General features: G+C 43.0%; 1 pseudogene; it reads right to left on the bottom strand.

Moving 5' to 3' along the window:
• Window positions 1-1,941: 1,941 nt before the first annotated feature.
• LOC103006704 (AMSH-like protease) lies at window positions 1,942-27,253 on the bottom strand (annotated as a pseudogene).
• Between the last annotated feature and the right edge of the window lie 75 nt (window positions 27,254-27,328).

Below are 27,328 nucleotides of genomic sequence, written 5' to 3'. Positions count from 1 at the left end.
TGATTTCACGGAGAGAAAGCAGGGCAGGCCTCCCTGGAAGATTCCCTTTGAACAAAGGCCTGAAGGAGAGGTGGGAACGGTTTCCGCAGGCCCATGGGGCAAAGCATTCCGGGCAGAGGGAAGGGAAGTGCTCACGAAACACGACAGAGGCCAGGGTGGTTGGAACAGAGAGAGGAGGGGGCAGAATCCGTAGGCAAAGAGGTCAGAGTGGAAATGCTCGGGGTGTGGGAGAAGTATGAAAAACCACTGGACGTTCTGACTTACATTTGAACAGAATCAGGCAGCTGTGTTGAAATAAATGGCCGGTGTTTCGGGAGATTCACAAGTCACCTTAGCGTGTTCAAAGCTCCCGAAAGCCCAGTATTGTGTTTATTTACCATTGTTTCACAGGCTTATTTAGATCTCTTGTTTTCCAGGAACACCCACTAACTCGTGGGACTTGAGAAAGTAAAAATCAGCCCCGATAAGCCGGCTCACATGTTCCCGAGAGTCATAAACACGCCCCGTGCGAGGCCACAGTGCAGCTGCAAAGTGCCTGTGAGTGCCTCCTGTGTTCTTATCACTGCCTCCCCCAGAGGTGCTTCGCTCCTCTCACCCCCGGGACAGAGATTTTGGAGATACCCGATGGTTAAAGCACGCCGCTTCAGGACCACCTCCAACCCTGACCTGACTCCTCTTTCCCCTACCCTTCCCACCTTAGAATCACTCAGCACAAACCCAGGTCCTACAGAAGCCCCTTCCCACACAGCCTCTTACTGAGACGGCCCATCTGGTGTACACCCGCCCTTGCTGCAGTAAGTGAATAAAACCAGCACTGACTGGGTGAACCTGGTGGTCTTTACCTCGAACGGTTAGCAGACCCCAGTGTTTTGTAGAAGAAAGTTGGAGAAAAGCTGGACAAAATGATTACTTCCTACAGTGAAGTTCCTCGAGTCTAAAGCTGAAGCGTCGCATCCCACCTGAAATGTCTTATGTACTCGTTGGAAAACAGTGCGCGGTCAATGAAAGGGGTGAGGACTGTCAAATATTTTTAAATTTTGTCAAATATTTTAGAAATAGTGAGTGGGTATTCTTTTCATTAGTTGTCTCTTGTCTGTCTGGTCCCTCCTGCTGCTAACATTTTTGGCTGAGCATTTGTGCTACAGACCCTCTTGGCTTGACTGGGGGCTTCATACCCACCCCTCCTACCCAGGGCTTTTTTCAGACAACACTCGGATGTCCAGAGAAAGAGCAGAGTGGTTCTAGGCAAACACGTCCGCGTCCACACCTGAGTCACAGGGAGAGTGTACGCAAAGGTGATTCGCAAAATCGGGCTTGCACCTCAGAAAGCTCATGGCAGAAGTCGAGGATGGAGCAGAGACAGAGATCAGGCTGGAGGCTGGTCCAGCAGCCCCAGCTGGAGGTGATGAGACCTGAACTCAGGTGACAGCTCTGGGTGGGGGGGCGTAGAAGTTTCAGGACTCAGTGGCCTATTAGACCAGATGCTGGTGTCCATTGTGACAGCACCAAAGTTTCCTTGTTCCTTTCCCATACTTTTTCTGCTTTTAGTAAAATGGTCATCTATGTTTTCTCTGATCTTAGGTTCATGGGGTGAACTACATTGATTAATTTTTTTAAATTGAGGTGAAAGTCACATTCGGTTAACCCTTTTGTTTGTTTGCAGCACAATTTATTATCTGGTCATAGTATTTGGGTATATTACTAGACATAGATTTAACAGCATTGTGACTTCTCTTGAGACAGAACAACCCCAAAAGAAAACTTCAAAATGTGCAAGAGCGATAAATACCAAACTTTCTGGTCTACAAATGTGTACATATAAAATGCCAGCCATTTCTGGAATCATCCAGCGACCATGTGTTCACGGCTAGGTATCTGGTTTTGGCAGTGCTAATTGTTGGAACATGTCACATGCGTTGGCCCCAGTTATTTTTATGTCATTTACCAAACATGTTTGCAGGGATGGGACAGCCTCGGGTCCTTGGTGGGTGAAAGCCCTTCTTTTTACAAGCAGAAACCCCAAGCAGCTGGCTGCTCTGGTGAGCCTGAAGGTGTCACTGTCTTTATGCTTTGGTGAACAATCAAATGTCAATAGCCTCTGGCGACCAGGGCAGGACAAGACTGCAGTTTGGGTCGAATGTGTCTGGATCCATCCTGTTGACCCTAAACATGGAATAATTCTTCCACTTTCTCCGTGTCGCAATAGTCTGGTCCTGCAGACTGCTTCGGCATGACCACATGGATAACAGTAAATTCATCTTGTGTCAGTTTCCACAGGTTTCCATTCCTCTTGCTGCATTAGATCTGCCAGCTGCAGAATGTGTGGCCAAGATCTCGTGATAAAACTGCACATCACAGCCCTTCAACCGCTGAATGCTGTGCAGCACTCAGATAAGCAGCTGCTTTAAGGCCCTGTTTAGGGGAGGAAACTGACTAGCGTAATTGATCGCATCACTTTTCTTGGGCTGATCTGCAGATACATTCAGCAAGGAATTGTTCTGGTGTGGGCGAAAGCAGGACAAAGCAGTCCCATGAATCTGCTCGTGAATCTGCTCTCACAGAGCGGGGTCGGGGGGGTGGGGGGCTTGGGGGTGCCGTTCCTGGCTCCCCTTGTAACCGCGGGCTAATTCTTGCTTCTTGAGTTGATCTTCAAAAACCAGAAACTGCTCCCATTCGAGCTTCTGCTGGTGCATCTGAGCAGTTTGCTTCCTTTCTGTCTCTGTCAATCTCAGAGGTGTCAGTTTTTTTGAAAATTTCAGCTTTATGTTTGTTTTGCTTTGCAAATATTCTTGATATTCCATGTTATATTTCTTTAAAAGGTCCCTTTTCAATTCATCTGTCCTTGGGAATGCAATCTCCTTCAGTTTCTTCATAATATCCTGCTGTTCAGGTACTCCACGTTGCTGGTAATCTTAATACCTGGGAAGCCTTTCTACAAACAAGATAATAAATTGATTATAAAGAACAAAGGCATTTTCCAAGTTTCCTTCCTTCAAATACACAGATGCCATCCTCTCCATTTCTATTCCAGATATAAAGTAGCGCCCCCTCCCAACAGACATGGAAAACAAACTTAACGTTACCAAAGGGGAAGGAAGGGAGGGGATAAATTAGGAGATTGGGATTGACATGTACACACTACTATATATAAAACAGATAACTAATAAGGACCTACTGTATAGCACAGGGAACTATACTCAACATTTTGTAATAACCTATAATGGAAAAGAATCTGAAACAGGATATATATATATATGTATGTATGTATTACTGAATCACTTTGCTGTACGCCTGAAACTAATACAATATTGTAAATCAACTATACTCCAATAAAAATATAATTACCAAAAAAAAGTCGTGGCCTGGAGTGATATTTTCATTGATGGTAACATTACAACCAAGGTTGCTCAGAACATGGACTCACTCTTCTGGGCTGAGGGAAACATCTCATTGTGAGGCATAGATAGCAGCTACTTTTTCCCCAGAATTCACAGAGAATTTCTGATCCGTGTTGTCCTGTCTGAAAAATGAAGGTGTTCACTGTTTCTTCTCAATTACGTCATCATATTACTTCAATCTATTCAGAAATATAGTGGGCCATAAGAGTTAGATCACCCATTTATTAGGAAAGGACGTAACTCAGGAACAGGCAGATGGAAGAGATGCTTCAGGCGAGGGATGTGGGAAGGGGCTCAGAGCTCCCCTGCCCTTTCCACACGCTACGCTCCCAGCACCTCAACGTGTTCACCAACCTGGAAGCTCCAAAATTAACCTTTTTAAAGTGAACATTTCAGTGGCATTTAGTACATTCACATTACTGTGCAACCATCCCCTGTATCCAGTTCCGGAACATTCCACTGCTCCAAAAGAGAACTCTGGACCCACTAAGCAGTTACTTCCTATCCTCCCTGCCCCCATCTCCTGCCCATTGCCAGCCTGTTTTCTGTTTCTATGGAATTACCAATTCTGAATATTTCACATAAATGGGGGTCCTACCATATGTGACCTTCTGTGTCTGACCTCTTTCACTGAGCATAATACTTTCAAGGTTCATCCATGTTGGAGCATGTACAGTATTTCATTTCTTTTAATGGCTGAATGGTATTCCATTGAATGTATATACCACAATTTGTTCATCCATTCATCAGCTGATGGACACTTGAGTTGTTTCCACCTCTTGGCTATTGTGAATAGTGCTACTCTGAATATGTGTGTACATGTAATTATTTGAGTACCTGTTCTGAATTCTCTTGGTTATAGACCTAGGAGTGGAGTTGCTGGGTTATATGATAATTCTATGTTTAAAATTTTGAGGAACTGCCAAACTATTTTCCACAGATGTGGAACCATTTGACAGTCCATAACAATGTACGAGGGCTCCAATTTCTCCACGTCCTTGCCAACACTTGTTATTCTCTGTTTTTGTTTTTTTTTAAAATTACTGTAGCAGGCCCCATGGATGTGAAAAACACTGAAGTTTTGTGCCATGTCTGCACAATTGCAAACACCTGGGACATCCAAGTAGCGCTGGATCCCCCAGCTGAGCCAAAGCTGCGCTATATTCTCAAGTTTCCCATATCTATTCTGGGCACACTCTGGGCAACAAAGCTTTGTGTCATATAGAAAGTCGTTCAGCTGCAACACGTAAATTCAAATGTGAATCCACGGGGCCAAGTCAAGGGACCAGTATCTGAAGCAGATCCTGCGCTGCCACCTCTGTCCTGTTCTTTCCATTCTGATCTTTTATTCTCCAGGTAAATCCTCTTGATGCACCACTGATTCTCCAGATATGCTGGGATGCACTCCTCAGATAACCTGGGGTATGGTTGCATCCCAGCTTTGGTTCAGCCCGGGGATCTCTGCTCTGTAGGTTTCTTGTTAGGGTGGAAAGTAGTGCCAATCACAGCTGATACAGGAGGACAAATCGCTTTGGGAACCAGAGCCTTTGGTTCCTTTGACTGTAAAGATGCTGCGTGACATCAAAGAAGGAACGTCTTAGAGGTAGCTGCTACCTGTATCCTGGGCATAGGGTAGAAATATGGGATGGAGAGAGAGAGAGAGAGAGAGAGAGAGGGAGAGGGAGAAAGAGAGAGAGAGAACCAGATCATTGGTGAAGAGGTAGTGGCTGAAGCCATGAGAGCAGGTAACGTGTAATGGAACATGTGTCAGTTGGTGAAGAACTGGAATGAAATGTCCTGGTTTGATGTTTGGAGTATTCCTTTAATTTTAGTTACACTATCAGGAGGGAGGCTGGCTTGCGTGCTGAGCCGGTCAGGGCAGCTCTAAGTCACACATTGCTGATGAGTGAGAACCTCTGTTATAAATGGAAATGTGAACTGTCAAATGCACCTTGGCTGAAACTAAGTGCCGCACAGGATCGCCTATTTTCCTTATTGATTGCAAATACATGCAGGGAATAAAAAGCTGGTGTGTTTTCCAAAAACACGACTGAGAGTTTTCACGGCTGCATATCTGAAGTGGGTGTGATTTAGACGTTTCATGATTTCTCTGACACCAGAAACATCCTTTGGTGGGGTTCTAATTTCTTATGGAAGTTTGGTTCCAGAAGCTATTTAAGAGCCTTTAGGAAAGACATCAAGTGGATAAGATGTATCTTAAAATATTGAAAGTGGCAATTTCCTAGGTCCTCATTTCTTCCCTTTCTGGTCTCTCCCCAGGGATCTGCTCCCACACTTGCCGGTTTAAGTCAGCCTCTATCTACAGTTGACCCTGGTCTGACCTCGCTCTCTGGAATTCTCTGCATGTCAACATGCACTCCGATGGCATTCCTGACGAGCTCTTGAAAGAATCCTGCTTCAGCAACTCCCAGGGAATGGTGGGAGAGGTGTTTTTTAAAAAGAGATTTGTCACACACCAAGGACAGCAGTCATTTACTTTGCACCCTTTTATGCACGGACTATTTGCATGGTAGGCTGTTCATTTCCATTCTCCTATTCTCCCAATCCATGAACATAGTATAGATTTTGAGATCTTCTTGACCCAGGTCTGAAATTTCTCATGAACACATAGCCCAATGCCTTACAACCCCCAGGGATTCTTATCACATTAGCCTGTGTATTTCTTTCAAAGCAGCTATCACAACCTGAAATTATCTTGTTTATTTGTTTACATGTTTACTGTCTATCTGTTCCACTAGAAGGTAAGCTCCATGAGAGCAGGGTCTTCTCCCAGCATCTAGAGCAATGCTTGACCACATAGTAGGAGCTCGTGAAATATTTGCTGAATGACTGACTTACAGAATCAATAATTTTAAAATCATATAAAACTTATTAATTAAATTTATAAATTTATAAATTAAAGTTAAGCTTTCCATTAACTCATCATCAGTGTCTTTTTTTGTCTCTCTTAAACAATGATATTGTCCAAATTTAATTGGTATTATGACCAAATGTCAATTAACTATATTAGTGGCTCTCAAAATTTTTGGATTCCCTTGACACTCAACAATTATTGAGGGCTCCAAAGGGCTATTGTTTGTGTGGGTTATATCTGTCATTATTTGGTGCAATAGAAATGAAAACTGAGAAGAATTCAAAATATTTATTAATTCATTCATTAAAAAATAATAAACCCATCATATATTGACATTAATACCATATTTTTTTGTTTCCAAAACAAAAAATGGGGAAGAGGGGCTTTGTTCTACATTTTTACAAATCTCTTTAATGTCTGACTTAATAGAGGACAGCTGGATTCTCATAGCTATTTCTGCATTCAGCGTGTGGTGACATCACATATCGTGTAGCCTTCAGCAAACCCCACTGTGCACTTATGAGAGAACAAGAGTGAAAAAGGTGAGTCATTCCTTGGTATTATTCTGAAAATAGTTTTGAGTTCACAGGTGCCTCAAGAGATTCTTAAGTGACCCCAGGGATCCTTGAAGCACATTTTGAGAACAAATGAACAGTATTAATGGAGAGGAATATACTTTTCTTTGCCTTTGAACTGCATCACCTTTAAACACTGTATCTTCCTCTTCAACATCCGTAGCTTAGGTTAGTATTAAACTGCTTGTATTCCTCAAAACTGTATCATTGCCAAGGGCAGCCAGGATGCATAGTGAGGGATGAATGATGGAAAAGCGAACCAAAGGTCAATGTTTATTGCACTCTGACTCATTCACACAGAAACAGAAACATCAATTATAAAAACATGAGCCTTTGCTGCATGGTCCATATTCTCCAAAGACTGTCTCTACTCTTTATAACAACACTTCCATGTAGGAATTACTAACCTCATTTTATAGACAAAGAAAGGAAAGCTCAGAAAATGTAAACAATGTGTCCGAGGTCACCAAGCTAATGAGTGACGGAGTGCTGACTCTGGTACTCCAAAAGCATTTAGATTTTTACCATCAAATACTAGATTACCATCACATGGGGAGAAAAAAACACCGAAGCAATGAAGAGTTCACTGTATAAATGAATCAAAGAATTTTAAAAATACAGTTTTTTCTTTCTCTTTCAATGATGTGTAGCTAAAAAGAAGTCGATGCTTTTTTTTGTCTGATTTGAAAAGTAATACATCTACAGCAAGACTGAAGACCAACAAAATATCCGTCGATAGAAGACAGGTTACATTCACTGTGGTCTGTGGATAGATGGACCATGATGCAGTCGTTAGAAGGAGGAAGGCACCTCTATGGGTACTGATAGGGAACCATCTCTGAGAAATGTTCTATGAAAAAATAAGGTAGCGCAAGGTCTGTTTCTATTTTTTAAATGTGTGTCTTAACGTGCACAAGTCACCGGTGTCTTCCATGAACTCAACAAGAGGACCAACAGGAGATGGCTTATTTTTCTGTGATTCTAGTCCCTTTCTCCCCCATGTGCACACCTCGAGGTATTGTATGGGCAGATCCATAACTTTTCAGGTCCTTCCAGAGTGTACAAAGTGTCCCTCTCACAGCCAGTTCAAAACCACCATCTCTGCTTTTTCTCCTTCCCCACCTCCTCCTTCCCACTCCATCTCCATCTTTTTCTGAGTTGGGACCAGGAGAGATTAGGGGACTGGGGTGAAGTCTGCATCAGAGACATCCCTGTAGGTTTCCCCCACCCCCCACCCCTCGCCCATTAGGGCAGCGTCTCCAAATGCCTCCAGAAGCCTGTCTCTCTCAAGGGCCCCATCTGTGGTTACTCAGAGGGCCTCTCACGGGACCCCCGCACTACCTCCTTCCTGATCTGGGTGATGCGCTCTTTAGCAGACCTCCCATGGCTCTCCTCCTTGGCTTCTTCCCCCAGCACCCATCCACAGCCTCTCTCTTCTGTTGCACGGTCAGGTGGCAGGTGGAGCCCTTCAAGTGGCTTCTGCCTTTCTTATCCCATACACACTACTATATATAAAATAGATCATCAACAAGGATCTATTGTACAGCACAGGGAACTCTACTCAATACTCTGTAGTAACCGATATGGGAAAAGAATCTAAAAAAGAGTGGACATGTGTATATGTGTAACTGATTCACTGTGCTGTACACCTGAAACTAACACAACATTGTGCATCAACTATAATATAAAATAAAAATTAAATTAGAAAAAGAAGAGATGGCTTCTGTCTTGACAACTCCTCCAGCCTCCGTTACTCCGGGAGCTCACCAGTCCTCACCTTGACACGGCTGGTGTAGAGACTTCCCCACCGCTACCCTCCCTCCACTCACCCTGCTGGTAAGAAGCAGGCACTAGGCTCTGTATGCCTCCACCTTTCTCTCCCATCTTCTAGGGGACCCAGGCCAAATTCCCAAGAACTTTCCCGCTGTCTCTGCTCAGACACACAGGGATGGTCCTGAGAGTCTTCCCAACACAACCAAGCTTCCAACCAGGGCCAGTGACCTAATTTTCAGGACCCAGTGCAAAATGGAAATGCAGGGTCCTTTGTTCCAAAAGCAAGGAAAAGTACAGTTAAAGGCACTAAACTATAACGCTTTTTCCTTTAAAAATGTTTTATTAGTTATAAATCATAATGGGGATAAGAAAGCTACATGAGTAGCAATGTAACTTACAAATAGCAAAAAATACCATTCTGGGGTCATAATTTTATCTAACGCAATAATCTGCTAATGTGATATCTTGATTGATCATTAGGATTTTCTGGCTCACTTTTCTGCAAATTAATTTATTAAGTCATCAAATGTTATACTTTTAGTAACTTCATTTTTTTTTTTTTTTTAGTTTTTTTAATTTATTTATTTTTATTTATGGCTGTGTTGGGTGTTCATTTCTGTGCTAGGGCTTTCTCTAGTTGCGGCGAGCGGGGGCCACTCTTCATCGCGGTGCACGGGCCTCTCACTATCGTGGCCTCTCTTGTTGCGGAGCACAGGCTCCAGACGCGCAGGCTCAGTAGTCGTGGCTCACGGGCCTAGTTGCTCCGCGGCATGTGGGATCTTTCCAGACCGGGGCTCGAACCCGTGTCCCCTGCATTGGCAGGCAGATTCTCAACCACTGCGCCACCAGGGAAGCCCAGTAACTTCATTTTTAATTGACATAATTGAAAGTGATGTCAGTTGCTCTTGGCAAATGCCTGACTGTAAATATAATTTTTAATTTTGAGAAGGCTTGTTCTGTGGATGCAAGTTTCAGTTGCTTGTGTGATCCCCATAAGTTACAGGAGACATCAGATGAAACATTGAAATCGTTACTGTGCAAATTTACATTTAAACTTAAATTCAGACATACTCAGAAATGCTTAGCACGAAGAGATAGAACTATTGATCTAGGTGCTGATCTATAACATAAATTTACCCATCAGTTGGCCTATCTCTCTTGGATATGCGTTGTTGATTTCTGGAAAGAGGGGTTCCAGCTTGCTTCCCATTCCCAAAGCCTTGGAGATTAGGAGGAATGGAGTGAAAGGGAGCTTACTCTTTTATTTGTAGGATTTGCCACTGTTTGGTTTTTTTTTTTAATTAAAAAAGTTTTTAAATTTTTGTTTGGCTTTTTAAACATGGGCATATCTTAATTGTTCAATAAAAAAACTCGTTAACAAGAAAAGGAACTCTTTAAGCAAGAAATGCGCGGTGACTTACAATCTCAGTACTTGGTTGCTCATTGGTAATATTTTGATTCTTGCTAGTCTTTCCAACACCTTGAATGGTTACATTTTTATAGTACTCTTTTTATATTAGACGTAGCTATCTATAGTCCAGCATCTTCAATTCAGCTAAAAAATGGTAAGCCTGAAAACTTGCCAACTGTAGAGCATTGTCAGATCAAGTCTGCTTTTTCCTGGGGCTAAGTTTTTGGAAAGGTAAGGAGTCATCTGTCATTTTGGTGGTGTTTTTTAAAAAGAGAAGGTGTGTTTGCTAACGAATGAAGAGGATGCCACCGGAGGGTTATTTCCTGCGCTGGACATTCCGTGTGTGCATACAGGAAGAGTCAAGGGCCGGCTGCTCTGGACAGCGGTACCCCAGGGGCTGCGTGGTCTCCGGCTGCCTGATGTCAGGCGCGGCGAGAAGGCTGACACAAGGCAGGCAGGCAGGCAGGGTAGCCCACGGTCGCGTGAAGCAGGGACAGCTGCAGCAGGGCGTCAGGTGCTTCCTCTCATAGCAGTTCCCCATCAAGGCCTCTCCGCTAGCTCCTTAAATAAAGACCGAAGAAGACCGACATGCTAAATCAAAACCCCTGAGTTTTCCTATTTGCTTAAATAAATAAATAAATAAAACATTTAAAGTATCTTTTTAAAAAAGTTGCAAAATCCAAGTCAGATTTATTTCTATTGAGTTCTATTTTCATGGAGTATCTTTTTCCTTGCCCTCACTATCAGTCTGTATGTGTCCCTAGATCAGAAGTGGGCCATATACGGGTCTTGTTTTTGTATCCATTCAGCCAGTCTATCTGTGTCTTTTGGTTGGAGCGTTTAATCCATTTACATTTAAGGTAATTATCGATACGTATGTTCTTGGTGCCACGTGTTGATTGTTTCGGATTTGTTTTTGTAGGTTGGATTTATTTCTATAATGAAAGGATGGTTTCACATTCAAAGATCAGTGAATACACTTAATGCAACTTTAACATATTAACGGACAAAGTAGGGGAACATAATCCTCTCGATAGATCTTCTGGTCGATTGATAAATTCCAATTCAGGATACGAATTCTCAACTAGCTAGGAATAGAAGGGAATTTCCTTAACCTAATAGAAAGTATCTACCAAAACCTTCCAACAAATAGCATACTTATGGTATAAACATGGCAAGAATTTCCTAGGAGTCAGGCCTGCATGCCCTGTGTCTCTGCGTAGCAGTTAGATAGATGAGATAATCTTCATCGGTCAATAAAACCTCAAGAAACATAATGCTGAACAAATAAAACAGGCAACAGAAGGATGGGCATAGCATGAAACATTTCCTCTAAATTCTGCTTTAGCTTCAGACCAGCCATTTCGATACATATTCTTGTCATCCTGCTCGTGTCAAAACATGTTCTAATTTCCATTATGGTCATATATATGTGTGTGTGTGTGTACATATGTACATAAATATTTAAAGGAATGCTAAAAATTTTACTTTTTTAGTATTTATATATGTATATATTTTAGGAATACTGAAAAATTTCTAAACATGCCAAGCTTTTATTTGTTGTTGTTGCTATCTTTAAAGTGGAATTCAAATTTTACAGAGAACATGATGATGTCATGTTTATTTGGGGGTCCCTTGGTTTTCTTCTAGCTTAATGCATCTGTGTGTGTGTGCGTGCGTGTGTGTGTGTGTGTCCTGGTCAATTCTGGTAAATGTTTTATAGCATTTAAAAATAATCTGAATGCACTAATTGTTGGGTCCAGAGATCTCTCCGTATGTTCATCAGATCAATCTTTGAAATTGCTCAAACCTCGTATTTTCTTGCTAATATTTTGGGTTGCTTGATCAGACAAATACTATGAGACAGGATGTTAAAAAATCACTTGCTATGGCTATAAATTGTCATCACATTCTATTTAGCATTACCAGGTATTTGTCGCCCAAAGGACTTGTGGACACCTAGTCTGTCACATTGGGGAAAGTAGAAGTGTCTGTTTTCTCCCTTCTTGATTATAAGAGAGATTTTTGGGGGAGAATAGATAATATATGCACATCGTTCATAATTTGAAAGTACAGAAAGACACGTAGAAACCCAGTCTCTCTCCCTGGGGGCATCTAGTGTTACCCATTTCTTGAGACTCCTTCCAGAGATTGCCTGTCTGTCTGCCTTTCTCCATGTCTACCATAGTCATTACCACTTACAGTATAGATGGTTCTCTCTTCTCAACCTTGTTTATATTTTTTATTTATTTTTTATTACTTTTTAAAAACATTTTATTTTTTTATATTTATTTTATTCTATTTTATTTATTTATTTGGTTGCACCGGGTCTTAGTTGAGGCTCGCAGGCTCCTTAGTTGTGGCATGCGAACTCTCAGTTGCAGCATGCACGTGGGATCTAGTTCCCTGACCAGGGATCAAACCCAGGCCCCCTGCATTGCGAGCGTGGAGTCTTAACCACTGCACCACCAGGGCAGTCTCTCTACCTTGTTTTTAATCCTTTAGAGATGTTCAGTGAAAAAATCTCACCATATTTGCCTCATCTTTTGAATGGCTGCTTTTTCCATTGTGAGAAAAATATATATCTTTATACATTATTATATGTCATATCTTATATGTATTATTTAACTATCTCCCATTAGCGGCTATTTGTAGTGTTTCTAATGAATATTCTTGCACCCATATCATTCCTGTGTGTATCTGGAGAGAGCATTTCTATGATAAGAGCATATCAAAGGCATGAGCATCTTAAGTTTTTCTGGATGACTGGCCAATTGTCTCAACATCATTTATTGGGTAGTTCATTTTCCCCTCATCTATTTGAAATGCTGTCTTTATTGTAAGTGAAATTTCTATGTGTTGGAGTCTATTTTGATATTTTTCTATTCTGAGCCCCTGATATGTGTGTTTGTGTGTGTTTGTGTGTGTGGGTACTGATGGGCCGTGCTTGGTAATAAATTAATACCTGGAGGGGCAGTCCCCCCTCATTATTTGCTAGACTATTGTTAATTTTTCCAAATGAGCCTGAGAATTAGTTTGTCTACTTCTGCAAAACAAAATCAAAACATAAAACAAAACTATAAAACTTTGTGGTTTTTATTAGTTAAATTTAGAAATTTATTTAGGGGTCATCAACACTGCTGTGATGTTGCAGAACAATGAGATGCTTTCCATTTGTTCAAAGCTGCTGTGGGGTCCTTCAGGGGTGTTTCTAGTTTTCTCCATGTGGATCTGTCATGCTTCTTGTTAAATTGATCTGCAGGTCCTTCATGCCTTTGTCACGCAGCTTCATACATTTTCAGGCCATGTGGTTAGGAATGTACCAGTACAGAATTATTACCTCTTCTCTTTTTCTTGCTCTTTTATCATTATGTAATATATCTCTATTTCTAATACTATCTTTTTGTCTTAACTACTGTATTTTTCTCCAGTATTAATAGAGCTGTATTAGTTTTTTTTGACTAGTATTTACCTAATATACCTTTATCCCATTTTTGGCTTTCAACTTTTTAGTGTCATTTTTAGGTATACCTCTTTTTTTTATTGAGATGTAATTGATATATAACATTATATATTTTTATTTATTTTATTTTTTTATTGACGTATAGTTGATTTACAATGTTGTGTTAATTTCTGCTGTACAGCAAAGTGACTCAGTTATACACACACACACACACACACACACACACACACACACTATATACTGATATATATATGTACATTCTTTTTCATATTCTTTTCCATTATGGTTTATCCCAGGATACTGAATATAGTTCCCTGTGCTATGCAGTAGGACCTTGTTGTTTCTCCATCCTCTATATAATAGTTTAGCATCTGCTAACCCCAAACTCCCAATCCATCCCTCCCCCACCCCCTCCTTCCCCCTTGGCAACCACAAGTCTGTTTCTTTCTGTCTGTGAGTCTGTTTCTGTTTCGTAGATACGTTCATTTGTGTCATAGTTTAGATTCCACATATGAGTGATATCATATGGTATTTGTCTTTCTCTTTCTAACTTACTTCACTTAGTATGATCATCTCTAGGTCCATATCCACATTACATTAGTTTCAAGTATACAGCATGATTTGATATTCGTATATATTACAAAATGATCACCACAATAGGTCTAGTGAACATCCGTCACCACACAGAGTCACAAAATTTCTTCTGTGTGTGATGAGAACTTTTAGGACCTACTTTCTTAGCAACTTCCAGATGTGCACTGGAGCGCTGTTAACTATAGTGGCCATGTTGTACAGCACACTCCGCGTTTATCTTATAACTGGACGTTTGTTCCTCTTGATTCCCTCCATCCGTTTTGCCTGGTTGGGCAACCACCAATCTGGGCTCTGTATCGATGAGATTTTTGTTTTTGTTTTTTTTAGATTCCACATATAGTGGCATCATACAGCATTTATCTTTTTCTGTCTGACTTTTTCCACTCAGCATAATGCCCTCAAGGTCCATCCATGTTGTTGCAAATGGAAAGATTTTCTTCTTTTTTATGGTTGAATAATATTCCTTATTTTCCTCTTTTAAAAAAGTTTTAAATTGAAGTATAGTTGATGTACAGTAATATTATATAAGTTACAGGTGCACAATATAGTGTTTCACAATTTTTAAAGGTTATACTCCATTTCTAGTTATTGTAAAATATTGGCTCTATTCCCTGTGTTGTACAATATATTCTTATAGATTATTTTATACCTAATAGTTTGTACCTCTTTATCCCCTATCCCTATATTGCCGCCCCCCCTTCAATCTCCCCACTGGTAACCACTAGTTTGTTCTCTATATCTGTGAGTCTGTTTCTTTTTTGTTATACTCACTAGTTTGTTGCATTTTTTTAGATTCCACACATAAGTGGTATCATACAGTATTTGTCTTTCTCTGTTAATATTCCTTATTTTCTTTATCCACCTATCCATGGATAGATTCTTAGGTTGCTTCCATGTCTTGGCTATTGTAAATAATGCTGCAATGACCATGGGGGTGCAGATACCTCTTCAAGTTAGTGTTCTCATTTCCTTTGGGTAAATACTCAGAAGTGGAATTGCTAGATCACAAGGTAGTTCTATTTTTAATTTTTTGAGGAAACTCCATACTCTTTTCCAGAGTGGCTGCACCACTTCACCCCACAGATAACATTATTCTGGGACTGTTTAAAAGGTTAATTGATCAGTTCAAGAGTTCCCAGACAACCCAGCTACTATACATTTGAGGCCCAAATCCACTTGAGGCTGGAGGTTTCAGGGGAAAATTTCCATTTTACCCAGAACTCAGAGGAAGACAAGCTTTGTCTTTCTGAGCTAATGTATAGTTTTTCTCCCTTTTACAGTGCGGGTAGACCTTCAAAGACCTCGCTTTCATGCAGGGGTCTTAGTTTCAGTTCCCTGCCTCATGTAGGTCTGAGGCTTCACCTCCCATTTCTGTGTAGGCTATGCAATCCAAGCCTGCTGTTTACCAGCTCTAGTAGCCTGTCTCACCCTACCACTCATAGCATCAGCTCGCCCCCTTCCAGGTCTGCTCTTTTTGTTTGTACTTTTTTTTTGCCATGTTTGCCTGTGTCATGTTTTGGCTCTTGAGGTTTCCCTGTCCTTATTGAGAACTTAGTCATATGTTAAAAACATTATTATATGTGATCCAAAATTTCCGGGTGATGATAATCAGAAATTTTCCCTTTTATCATAATCTTCCATCTTGATAGTTACTCATCCATCCAGCCATTCATTCATTTATTCATGTGCCTAATATGTGCTGGGCACTGGTGATACAAAGATGACAAGAATACCTAAAACCTCAGGGGTTAAGAATCTGCCTGTCAACGCAGGGGACACAAGTTCGAGCCCTGGTCCGGGAAGATCCCACATGCTGTGGAGCAACTAAGCCCGTGCGCCACAACTACTGAGCCTGCACACCTAGAGCCCGTGCTCCACAACAAGAGAAGCCACCGGAATGAGAAGCCCACGCACCACAACAAAGAGTAGCCCCCGCTCGCCTCAACTAGAGAAAACCCACGCGCAGTAACAAAGACCCAATGCAGCCAAAAACTAAATTAAAAAAAAACAAAAAAACAAAAAAACCCAGCGTCACCACACACACACACACACACACACACACACACACACACACGGTCACTATATTAGTTGATGGCTGTATTAATTAGCTTGATTGTTGAATCATTATGTAAGGCATACTTACAGCAAAACATCACATTGTACACCTTAAAAATATGCAATTTTTAAATTTGTCAATCATACCTCAATGCAGCTGGGGAAAAAAAAGACGATAGAAGCTTGAGTTGACGAAGAAAACTTTTTGGAGGGGGTGGAACTTAAGCTGAATCGTCAAGATTAAGGGAAAGGAGACCGAGGTGTATTGAGTGCTCAGTGTGCTGGGTGCTGTTCTAGGTGCCGAGGTACAAAATGGGAGAGAAGCTCTACCTTTAAGTAGTTTCTAAATGAGTAGAGAGAGCCGGAGATGGTCGAGGAAATAGGTCCTGGCAGTGTGGCATGGGCCATGTGCTCCAGTGGGGAGGCATAGACTGCCAGGGGAGCAGAGGAGAGGTCTTCAAGGAGATGTTTAAGTTGAATTTTGAAAAATGAGTGGCCATTCGCAGGATGAAGCCATAATGAAAGAGACTGGCAGTTTTGACTGCATACAATTGAAAATTTACATATGAAAATAATAATGGTTGATATTTATTGAGCATTTACTATGTGCCAGCTATAGGTTTTTCAGCATTGAGCTTTATCAGGTTGAGGATGCTCTACTTGGGCCAGTTTTAGAAGCTCATCAACTTAGATAGAAAGGGCTGATCATCAGAATAGTGTCCTCCAATAGAGAACAGACTTGTGGTTGCCAAGGGGGAGAGGGGGTGGGGGAGGGATGGATTTGGAGTTGGGATTGACAGATGCAAACTATTACATATAGGATGGATAAACAACAAGGTTCTACTGTAGAGCACAGGAAACTAGATTCAATATCCTGAGATAAACCATAATGGAAAAGAATATGAAAAAGGACGTATGTATATTATAATTGAATCACTTTGCTGTCCAGCAGAAGTTAACCCAACATTGTAAATCAACTCTACTTCAATAAAATAAATTTTAAAAAAAGAGAATAGTGTCCTTCACCAGAATGCAACAAAGCACTAACAAATCAGTGGTCTAGTTTGTAAGAGACTGCTGAAATATATTAAGACATCACAGATACATCTGTTTTGCCAAGGACTCAAAGAGCAGCCTGAACTTCTATGATTTGCTGGATTCATGGACAGATGATGGGCTGCCTTTCTGCTGATTAGATTATTTTACCCACCAAATCGTCGTGGAGAAATCCTGAGAAGAGCAGTAGCTTATGCACACAGTACTATTTGTCTAGAGGCAAAGGTAAGCTCAACAGAGAAGGAGAGTGGGAGACCATGACCGGCTTCATTTCCACAAAGAGTTGGATGCCGGGTGACCTCTTAAACCAGCTATTGCTGTCTGCACCAGGATATCATCGTAGATCTCAGAGCGACTGCATGTCCGCGGATTATGTTGTATTAATACAGCAGTGGGTTTGCTTTGTGAAAGAGGGAGGGAAGAGTAAAAGGGAGAAGACATCTGTTACTTCTAGTGAGTTAAGCCTTCTAAAAATATTTCTTTTTTAGTGACCACTTGTTCTTTTGACCCTTTGATCTTTTACTCTGGATATAGGGCCTTTTCAACTCCCCCACTTTTTCCTCTCTGTGTTTGTAAAATGGTGATAATGCCTGAACCACAGAAGGAGAGACTTCACTTTGCATCCACATTTTTTTGGAGATGAGAGGGTGTGGGGATAAAGGAAGAAACCTTCTGATTCTTCTTGCAAAGACGGAAGAACTTCATTCACAAAAATTGTGTTCATTCCATTGATTCTCAGGAAACACTCTTGAAGCTCCGTGATCAAGTCTGACATATTTAGTGATTCAGTGAACAGCTGATTGATCAGCGGGAGAGAAAAGATTCTCTCAGGAACCAGCCAACTTTGCAATCAATTTCACAGTCGTCAGGCTGACGTTGGGACTGGGCAGAGAAGACCCCTCGAGGTTTTGAAATGTCTTCGTGAGTGTGGAGTCTTGAGAGCATCAGTGGCTTTCCAGGGGACTGTCCTGTGAAGGTCACTGGGCTGTAGTCTGCTATGATGTCAGGAGATGCACGCTCTTGATTTTAAGGAGATGCTTCTTCTCTGTTTTCCTCTCTCTCTTCCTCTTCCTCTCTCCTCCCTTCCTTCCCCCTCCTTCTCCCCTTCTTCCCTTTCTCCTCTTCCTCCTTCTCCTCTTTTTCTTTCTTCTTCATTTAAATAAGAGTTCCCCCTCCCTCTTCATATTCTAAGGATAAATTATGCTCACCGTGGAAAGCAACAGCACGGTATGGCTGTTGCTCCAGAATCAAGCTTGAGTTAGAAATCTGGCCCCATTATTAACGAGCTGTGTCAACTGCAGAAGTCACTCATCTGGTCCACCCCGGTTACCCAGGTGTTAATGGGTGTACTCAGGCTAGTTACAGCCCAGAGCTGACGTCATATGGATTTCACCAGACGTTCATGTTCACACATATGTGCCAGGCACATAGCGAGAGCTCCAAATATTGTGCTATTAATAAAAAATCCAAAAAACACAGACAACTAAAGCTACCTATAATTCGATGGCTGGGAAATACATTTTACCTGCAGGTACACTTTTACCGTCTAAGGTTTTCAAATGAAGCTCAACCAGATGAGTTAATGAATAGTTATTTAGCCAGACACTCTGCTATATAGTGAGAGGCATGTAGTTGTAATTTAGTCAACGTTTTCTGACTTTCTCCTGAGCTAATCATCTTTCTAGTAGTCATTCATTCATCACACTCTTTCAAAGATATTTTTAGCACTTTTTGTGTACCAGATGCTATTCTAAGTATTGGAGACACAACAGGGATCAAAGCAAAAACTTGGCTCTTGTGAGACTTACGTTTCTGTGTGTGTGAGAGAGAAGAAGGGGGAGAGACTAAACAAACTAGCAAAATATATATAATAAGTCATACGGTGGTAAATATGGAGTAATTGTGTGTAGGATAGGCTTCGTGTTGGAGGTGGGTGGAAGGTTGCATTTGGAATAGGACAGTCAGCTGGCATTTGAGCACAGACCTGAAGGAGGTGGGGCTCGAGCGCTGAGGCTGGGGGGGTAACTCAGCCTTTCAGGTGGACCGAACGCCAGCACCGAGGCGGCTCTGCCTCGTTTGAACAGCAGCAAGGACGACGATGTGGCTGGAGGGTGTGCAGGCGGGAAAGCAGAAGGGCTGAGATCAGAGGGCCGTGCAGGCCACCGTGAGTCTTCTCTGCCCCATTTCCAAACTCACTGGCCCGAGATCTGCTTTGACCAGTGAAATGCAAGAGGAACTGATACGGGTCTTTCCTCTACAGAAGCTTTAGGAGCTAATGCTTCTGTCCCGCTGCCAGGATGTTCTAGAAAGAGGCCACTTTTAAAAACTGAGATCTGGTGTGAAGATAATATGGAACCATATTTCGGGCCACCTGGTAGATTTGTAGTGTGAGTGAGAAATAAACTTTCATATGGCTCTTTTTCCAGGCTGTTTCTGGATTGGGCTTGTCCTGAAGTTGCATTTGCGAAGCACTTTGTATAGCATTTTTAAAAGTTATATTGTCTATACCCAAAAACGAAGTGGGGAGAAGCTCCTGGAATCAGTGGGTCCTCCCCTTGCCCCTCCCCTGCTTTCTGCAGCCAAGGCTGGGGGGTCATAGCCTCCATTACGTCAATAGCAGCCCAATTTGTCTCCCTGCCAGACTCTTCCCACACTGAAGCCAAAGTAACATTTCAACATGCAAATTTAATACTGTCTCTTTCCTATTTAAAGTCCTTCAGTGGAAAAGTAAAAAAATAAATGGAGAGTCTGAAAAGGTGAAACGTCAAAAATTTTAAAAGGGAATTCTTCACAATGGTATGTGATCGTTTCTGGGTAGTGGGGTTGCGGGTGATTTCTAATGTTCTTTTTTGTATTTTTCCCCACTAAAAATGTTTTTTAAAACCCCACATAGTCCAAAAAAGAAAAAAAAGCCCTTTACCAGCTCCCTGTTTCTAGATGTGGCAGATTAAAGATGGCCCAGGAGCTTTGACACAACTTCCGTTGAGAGATCGGCTTCAGCGCCCTTCCCTTTGGAACCGGGCTGGCTGAAGTCTTGTGTTTGACCAAGAGCATGTGGCAGGAATAAGTTCTGGACTTCCGGGTTAGGTCATCAAAAGCCACGCAGATTTTGCCTGGCTCTCTCGGGATACTCTCTCTCTCTGGGAGCTCTGGGCCCTCGTGGAAGAAGTCTGGCATCTTGAGACGACCGTCCTGTGAGTAAGGCCATCTGAATCCTTCAGGCCAGCCCATCCTCTGGCTCAACACCACCCAGTGACCTCAGTGGACACCACACGGAGCAGAAGAATCACCGAACCGAATTCTGGCAAAATTCCTGATCCACAAAATCAGGAGATACCATACTGCGATTGTTGCTTTAAGTGCTGGGTTAATTCGTTCGGTGGTGATCAATAAGTAGAATTCCAGACGACAAAGAAAGGCTTGTCAGCAGGGCTGAGGTCCTCCCACGTCTGGCTCCACCTACGTTTCCCCTCCTGTCTCCCTTCCCCTCCTACTGAGCTCTCTGCTAATCTCGGACTTCTTATAGGTTCTTGAACCCGCTATGGTCTTCACTCTCCGTGCTTTTGTCCATGCTGGGCCTCTTTTTTTTTTTTTTTTTTAACAACAGCTTTATTGATGTCTAATTGATATTAAAAAAAAAATGACATGTTTAATGTATGTGCGTATGTGGTAAGAAAGCTTAACATGAGATCTACCTTCTTAACAAATTTTTAGGTGCATAATATTTTAACGCTAGACACAAGGCTGTACAGTAGATCTCTAGAATTTACTCATCTTTAAAAAAATTTTTTATTTTATATTGGAGTAGAGTTGATTAACAATGTTTTGTTTCATAAGAACTTACTTGTCTTGCATAACGGACCTTTCTACCCATTGAAGGACATCTCCCCGCGTGCCCCTCCCCCAGCCCTCCCCGTTCTAGTCTCTGCTTCTGTGAGTTTGACAGTTTAGATTCCTCCTAGCAGTGGCATTTTACATGCTGCGTGAAATAAGCCAGTTTCAGAAGGACAAAGCCAGACGATTCCACTTGCATGCTGGGCCTCTTTTCTCCTGTTTTCCATCTGCCTGGACTGCTCGTGCTAATGTTGTGCATTGTACCGGCTTCGGTGGTACTCGTCTACGCATCACATCTGTTCCCAGGTCCTTCTCTTCCGTTGATCTGTGTATCAGTGCCTGTTGCTGTTGTATCTAATTACCACAAACTTAGTGTCTTAAGACACTGCAAACTTATCTGGAGTCCTGGAAGTCAGAAGTCCTAAGTGGGTCTCACCAGGCTAAAATCAAGGTGTTGGTAGGCTGCCTTCCTTTCTGGAGGCTCCAGGGAAGGATTTGTTTCTTGCATTTCACGTTGTCTAGAAGTTACCCACGTTCCTTGACTCGGCGCCTTCTCCATCTTCAAAGCCAGCAATGGCTGGTCTAGTCTTTCTCACGTTGCATCTCTCTGACACCGGCTCCTCTGCCTTCCTCTTCTGTATTTAAGGACCCTTGTGACTACATGGGAACCACTCAGATAATCCAGGATAGTCTCCCTATCCTAAGGTCATCTGCAACCTTAACTCCGTGTGGAACCTTGACTCCCCTTTGCCATGTGATATAAAATATCATAGATTCTGGGGGGTAGCAGGTGGACATCTTTGGGGGCCATTATTCTGCTGACTACAGTCTGTGAGCTCTTGCATTACAGAGGCTGTGACTTCTGCGTGACTCTCCTCCAATGTAGAACAGGAGCCTGCTGCATAAGAGACACCCACGAATAGGTATTCCAGGATATGGACCTATAAATAAAATAAATAAAAGATGGGAGATTTGTCCAGAAGGAGCTTACATGCTAGAGCAAAGGTCAGCAAACTACGGTCTATCCTTTTTGAATAGCTCACAGGCTAAGAGTGATTTCCCCCTTTTTAAGTGGTTGAAAAAATCTGAATAATATTCTGTGAAATGTGAAAACCATAGAGATTCCAGTTGAAGCATCCATAAATAACGTTTTCTGAAACGTAGCCATGCCCGTTCATTTATGCATTATCTGTAGCTGTTTTGATGCTACATTGGCAGAGTTGAGTAGTTGCAGCAGAGACCATATGACTGCAAAGTCTAAAATAATTACTGTCTGACCCTTTATAGAAAAAAAGAAAGCCAATCCTTGCTCTAGACCCGTGTCCTCCAATATAACTTTCGTGACAATGGAAATGTTCTGTATCTGTCGTTGTGCAATATGGTGGCCATCAGCCACCTGTGGCACTTGACATGAGGCTAGTGCCAGTGAAGAACTGACTTTTACACTTTATTTTAATTATAATTGATTTCAGTTTAAAGAGCCACCTGTGGCTATTGCATTGGACGGCTCAGCGCTGGGAGAAGAGGAGATGATAATGGGGATGAAGACGCCGATAATTCAGGTGCCAGGAGCCCTACTAAGAGAACAAGGACGATGTTCTTCTAACGCCCATTTTACAGATGAGAAAACTGAAGCTAAGGAAAAGGAAGTGATCTGCTTAAGGTTACATGGCTTGTCAGTGTCAAAGGTAGAACCCAGGTAGGTTGACTGTGAAGTTGTCACCCTAACCACAAAGCCACCTCAGGAAGATGAGACATGTACACATTGAATTATAACATGGAATGTACTGAGTGCTATGAAATAAGGGAAAACAAGGCAGGGGAATACAGGAGGGAAGAACATCTGCCCAGGGGGGGAAGAGGCAACTTCATGGGTGCCAAACTCCTTAAGCTGAGCTTTGACGATTGGGCAGGATTTTGACTGAAAGCTATGTGCTTGTAGGCAATGACCTACATCAGCGCGTGGCCTTGGGAAAGCAGAGGGCGCTAAGGGCCTGGAGGGCAGGGCCGTTGTAAAACCCATGTCAGAACTTCGCTAGCCAAGGGCCACGGAAGTTTCTCGACAGATGGGTGCACTTCCTCTTTTCTATCAATAACAGCCATGTAAATGACCTTGTCTCCCTTTCACTTTGACTGGAAGCTTAGCGTCAAACTTGAACTTGACAATAGCAGCAGTAGGAGAATCTTACAGCTTGAATATTTGTGTTTCATTGTCACTCTCCCCCAACCCAGCCTGATTTCTGCCCTTCATTATGGTTTTTTTTCTGATCTTAATATTTGTTCTTATTCACGTTCTAACATAATTTTGTTATGTGCTTATTTGTCGCGATGCTCTTTCAATCGTTTCATGAATGTGTCTGGGTATAAATAACAGAGTAGGTCCTAGTTGGATGAGGATAGAAGGTGAATTCAGAAAGTTAAGCTGGAAAAGATAAGTTGGTGTCAGGCCCCCCGGCAGTCAGGCTCAAGCAGGCTGCTGGCTGTTTCTGCCTTGAAGAAATAGCCGTGAGCCAGCCCGGTCAATGCCCTGCAGCCTTGGCTGCCATCCGGGCAGATCGCCACTCCGTTCTTAGAAACCTGGCAATTGACCCCAAAACCGTTGCGTGCTACTGCCCCCTTGCTTCCTGGGCTGGCTCTGATGTCTGCTGGCGTCTTCTTTGAGGGTTAACTCCCAAACATCCTTGGTTTCAGCCTTGTTGTTGGCACCAGGGGACAGGAGGGCATCCTGTACTCTTTCTAAAGCACACCCTGATCGTGTCCCTCCCCTCCCTGAAGGACTCAGGTGAAAGCCCCAGTGCATTAGCTTGACTCAACGTCCTGGCTCACACCCCAGCTCTACCTTTCCTGCTACACATACAACTCGGGCAAGTTCCTTAACTTCTCCTGCCTCAGCCTCCTCATCTGTAAAATGGGAATAACAATAGTACTACCCACCCCAGAAAGCTGTGATGAGGATCGGCCGAGTCAGCCTGTGTAGAACACGAGAACGGTCTGGGGCACAAAGTACGCCCTCTGTGTGTGTCGGCCTTATTGTTGTGAACTGCTCAGACTCATCTTTTGCTGGATCCCCCATACAGTTTCTGGATCCATGCGTCCTAAATTACTTGCAGTTTCCCAGATGCCCTCCAGCCGGTTCCCTCTCACCTCTGGGTGTTTTGTACACGTTTCCTCTGCCTGAAAAGTGTTCTTTCTCCGCTCGTCACCAGCTCTTCCTTATTCTTCTCATCTCAGTTTAGATGCCACCTCCTCTGGGAAGCCCTCCCTGCTTACTCTCCGCCCTCCCTCACCCGTGTGTATTTTTCTGTCTCTCCCCCTAGAGACCAGGGACCATGTTTGGGACCCTTGTAAGGACAATCAGAGTTCCTGGCAGAGTAGGTTCACATTAAACTGTCATTGAATGAGTGGTCAAGGCAAAGCATAGTAGAGACAAAAATATATGCGTTAGTTTGATGCAAATCTAAGTAAAATGACCTAAAGTTCCAGCCGCATAATTTCAAAGCTGGAGCGAATCCTAAGCTCTGTTTATACTCTTGCCACTTGGTGGTGCCAGTTTAGTTGGTACCCGACAACACCCACCAGCCTTCCTCAGGATCAGTCTTCAGGAATTTGTGCTTTGCATAAAATGCTAACCCCTTATACTCCGAACTAGGGCCAAAGAGAGATGGGTGGTAGAAAAATAGGGAAGAACAAGGGAATGCCAGGACAGGAACTCAGACTGTATCAAGGGGATGGGAGGATAAGACGGGTCTGTAAGAACATGGGCCTGGAGGCCAGCTAGCTGCAAATCCAGAATCCCAAACTCAGTGCAGGGGGCAGGGATGTCACGGGGGCAGGAGAGAGAGGACGGAGATGGTTGAGGATATACGACCAATTCAGCAAGAAGGGATAAGAAAACATTCAGACATGGAGCACCGATTTCCATCCTGGAATCCAAATCGAAGAGCAGGCAGGGCTGGGGAAGCAAGCCAGGATTCAGTCCAGAAGGGCCAGCCATGAGAGCTGCTTAGTAAAGCTCACCCATAACCACGATTAAAAGGGTAGAATGTTTATTTCAAAGTGGAAAACACACACAGGGTTTCTCAGCGTAGGCGCTGAAAAATTGTTCATGCTTTTCTCCAGCTTAGAGAGGAGAATCTTTTTGTGTCCGTCCTCTACAGTGGAGATGGCCCCTGCACTGTAGAGTGAAGAGTTGTTCAGTGATGGCCCCTGATCGGAGCTCGCTTCTCTGGCTGCCACCTTCAGGAATGGGTGGATCAAGGGTTGACCAAAATGTGGCCAGCCAGCCTGGACTCTCCACGCAGTTGTGACTTTTGACTGGGTGACCACAGTCACCGTCCAGTGGTTTGTTTGTTTTCCTCTTGGTTGACATGAAGACTGCACATTAACGAATAGGTCATTTCCTAATTATCCAACAAGAGTCTGGAGATTTTTATACTGTTATTTTCCAGGACAAGATAAGGGACATATCATTCAGAGCTCTTTTATGTAAGCAAAGAAACAAACCCTTGATGACATAAGTAGGAAAGGAATTTATTGAACGTATATTGGGTGACTCACAGGACTTCTGGGAAGGCAGGAGAACCAGGTTCCGGCAATGTGCCAGTTGGGGACAACACCCGAAATCACAGTGTAGAAGTGGTTGGGTGAGAACACCATTCAGGATTCCCTCCACGGGATGTGAGTAGGAAAGCAGTTGATAGAAACAATGCAGTCTTGACATTCTGTGTATTTTCCCTGTGCCTTTCGAGGGATACAAGTTTCCAATGGCTTTAATCAGCACAATAGCCTCATGATTATCTATTCTCTCATCTCTTGCTGGCTGGTCATGCAAAGGAGTCCATGTGGAAAAACAGCTCTGAGCATCCTTTCCCCCTTGATTGCAGGTCAGAAGCGTCATCTTGGTTCCCGGTGCTGTGAATCGCCCTGACCCTTCACTTCTTATTCTGTGTCTTTGCAGCATCTGTCTTCTTCTCGAAACACTTGCCCCCCTCAGCTTCTGCGACCCCCATGCTCTCCTGGTTTGCTGCCTGCTTTCTAACATCGCTTCTTCCCTTTATCTTCTTGTTCTCGGTCTTCCTCATGCCATCTTCCTTCTTCCCTTTGCTTCTCTCTCAACACCTGCTACCGGGAAGGATGTCATTCATGCCCATGGCTTTGAAATTAATAAGCTGATGATTTCAAAGCCCTTAACTGTCTCCTGAGCTTCCAACCAGCACACAACTGACAGCCCCTCGTGGATGACTCACGGCCCCTCACCCCGCCCACCCCCGCTGCTCCTCCCCGCTTCTCTGACTCAGTGAAAGGCAGCAGCATTGATTCATTGGCTAAGACAGAAACCTAGGGGTCATCCTTGAGTCTCCCCTCCTCCTGATGCTCCACAACAATCCCTAGGTTCCGTCTCTCCTAGTTCTTTAGTATTTCTGGAATAGGCCCAGCTCTACTCACTTGCATCAAAATTTTATTAGTTTAAGCCATTCCCACCCCTCACCTGATTCTGGCAACAAACTCCAGCAGGTGTCTTTGCTCCAAGCTCCCTCATACACCCTGGGCCTGCCCTCGCTTCACTAGAGTCAGAGTGATAAAGTGTGTACTTGACCATGTCTCTTCCCCACATGCGACCATTGTATGATTCCCCAGTGGCTCTAAGAAGAAAACCCAAACTTTTAAGGCAGGGCTTGCCAAACTGTGACGTGTGGGTTGACTCTGGCCCACGATATGTTTTTGTACAGCTCACAAGCTACAAATAATTTTTACATTTTAAAATTGTCGAAAGAAAGCAAAAGAATGCGACGTGAAAATTATATGAACTTTATTCAAAATACACAAAGAACTCTTAAAACTCAACAATGAGAAAACAAACAACCCAATTCGAAAATGGGCACGAGATCTTCACGGGCACCTCATCAAAGAAGATACACAGATGGCAAATAAACATACAAAGTGAAGCTGAACATCATAGGCTATTAGGGAACTGCAAGTTAAAACAGCAACGACATACCACTACACACCTGATAGAACGCCTAAAATCCAAAACGCTGACAACACCAAATGCTGGTGAGGACGTGGAGCAACGGGAACTCTCATCACTGCTGGCGGGAACGCAAAGTGGTGCAGCCACTTCGGAAGACAGTTTGGGGGTTTCTTACAAAAGTAAACATACTCGTACCGTATGATACAGCAATCGTAGTCCTTACTTTCGAGGGCGGGGCCATAGCTCATCCCTCACCTTCTCTGCATCCCAGGCATCTAGGGCCTGCCCTGTGTACGCTCAGGAAATACCTTTTAAGGCTTCTG

This window comes from Balaenoptera acutorostrata, chromosome 20 (genome assembly GCF_949987535.1).
Source record: "Balaenoptera acutorostrata chromosome 20, mBalAcu1.1, whole genome shotgun sequence".
Lineage (NCBI taxonomy): Eukaryota > Metazoa > Chordata > Mammalia > Artiodactyla > Balaenopteridae > Balaenoptera > Balaenoptera acutorostrata.
The sequence above is the reverse complement of the archived record's forward strand: the minus strand, read 5'-3'. Positions and strand labels throughout refer to the sequence as shown.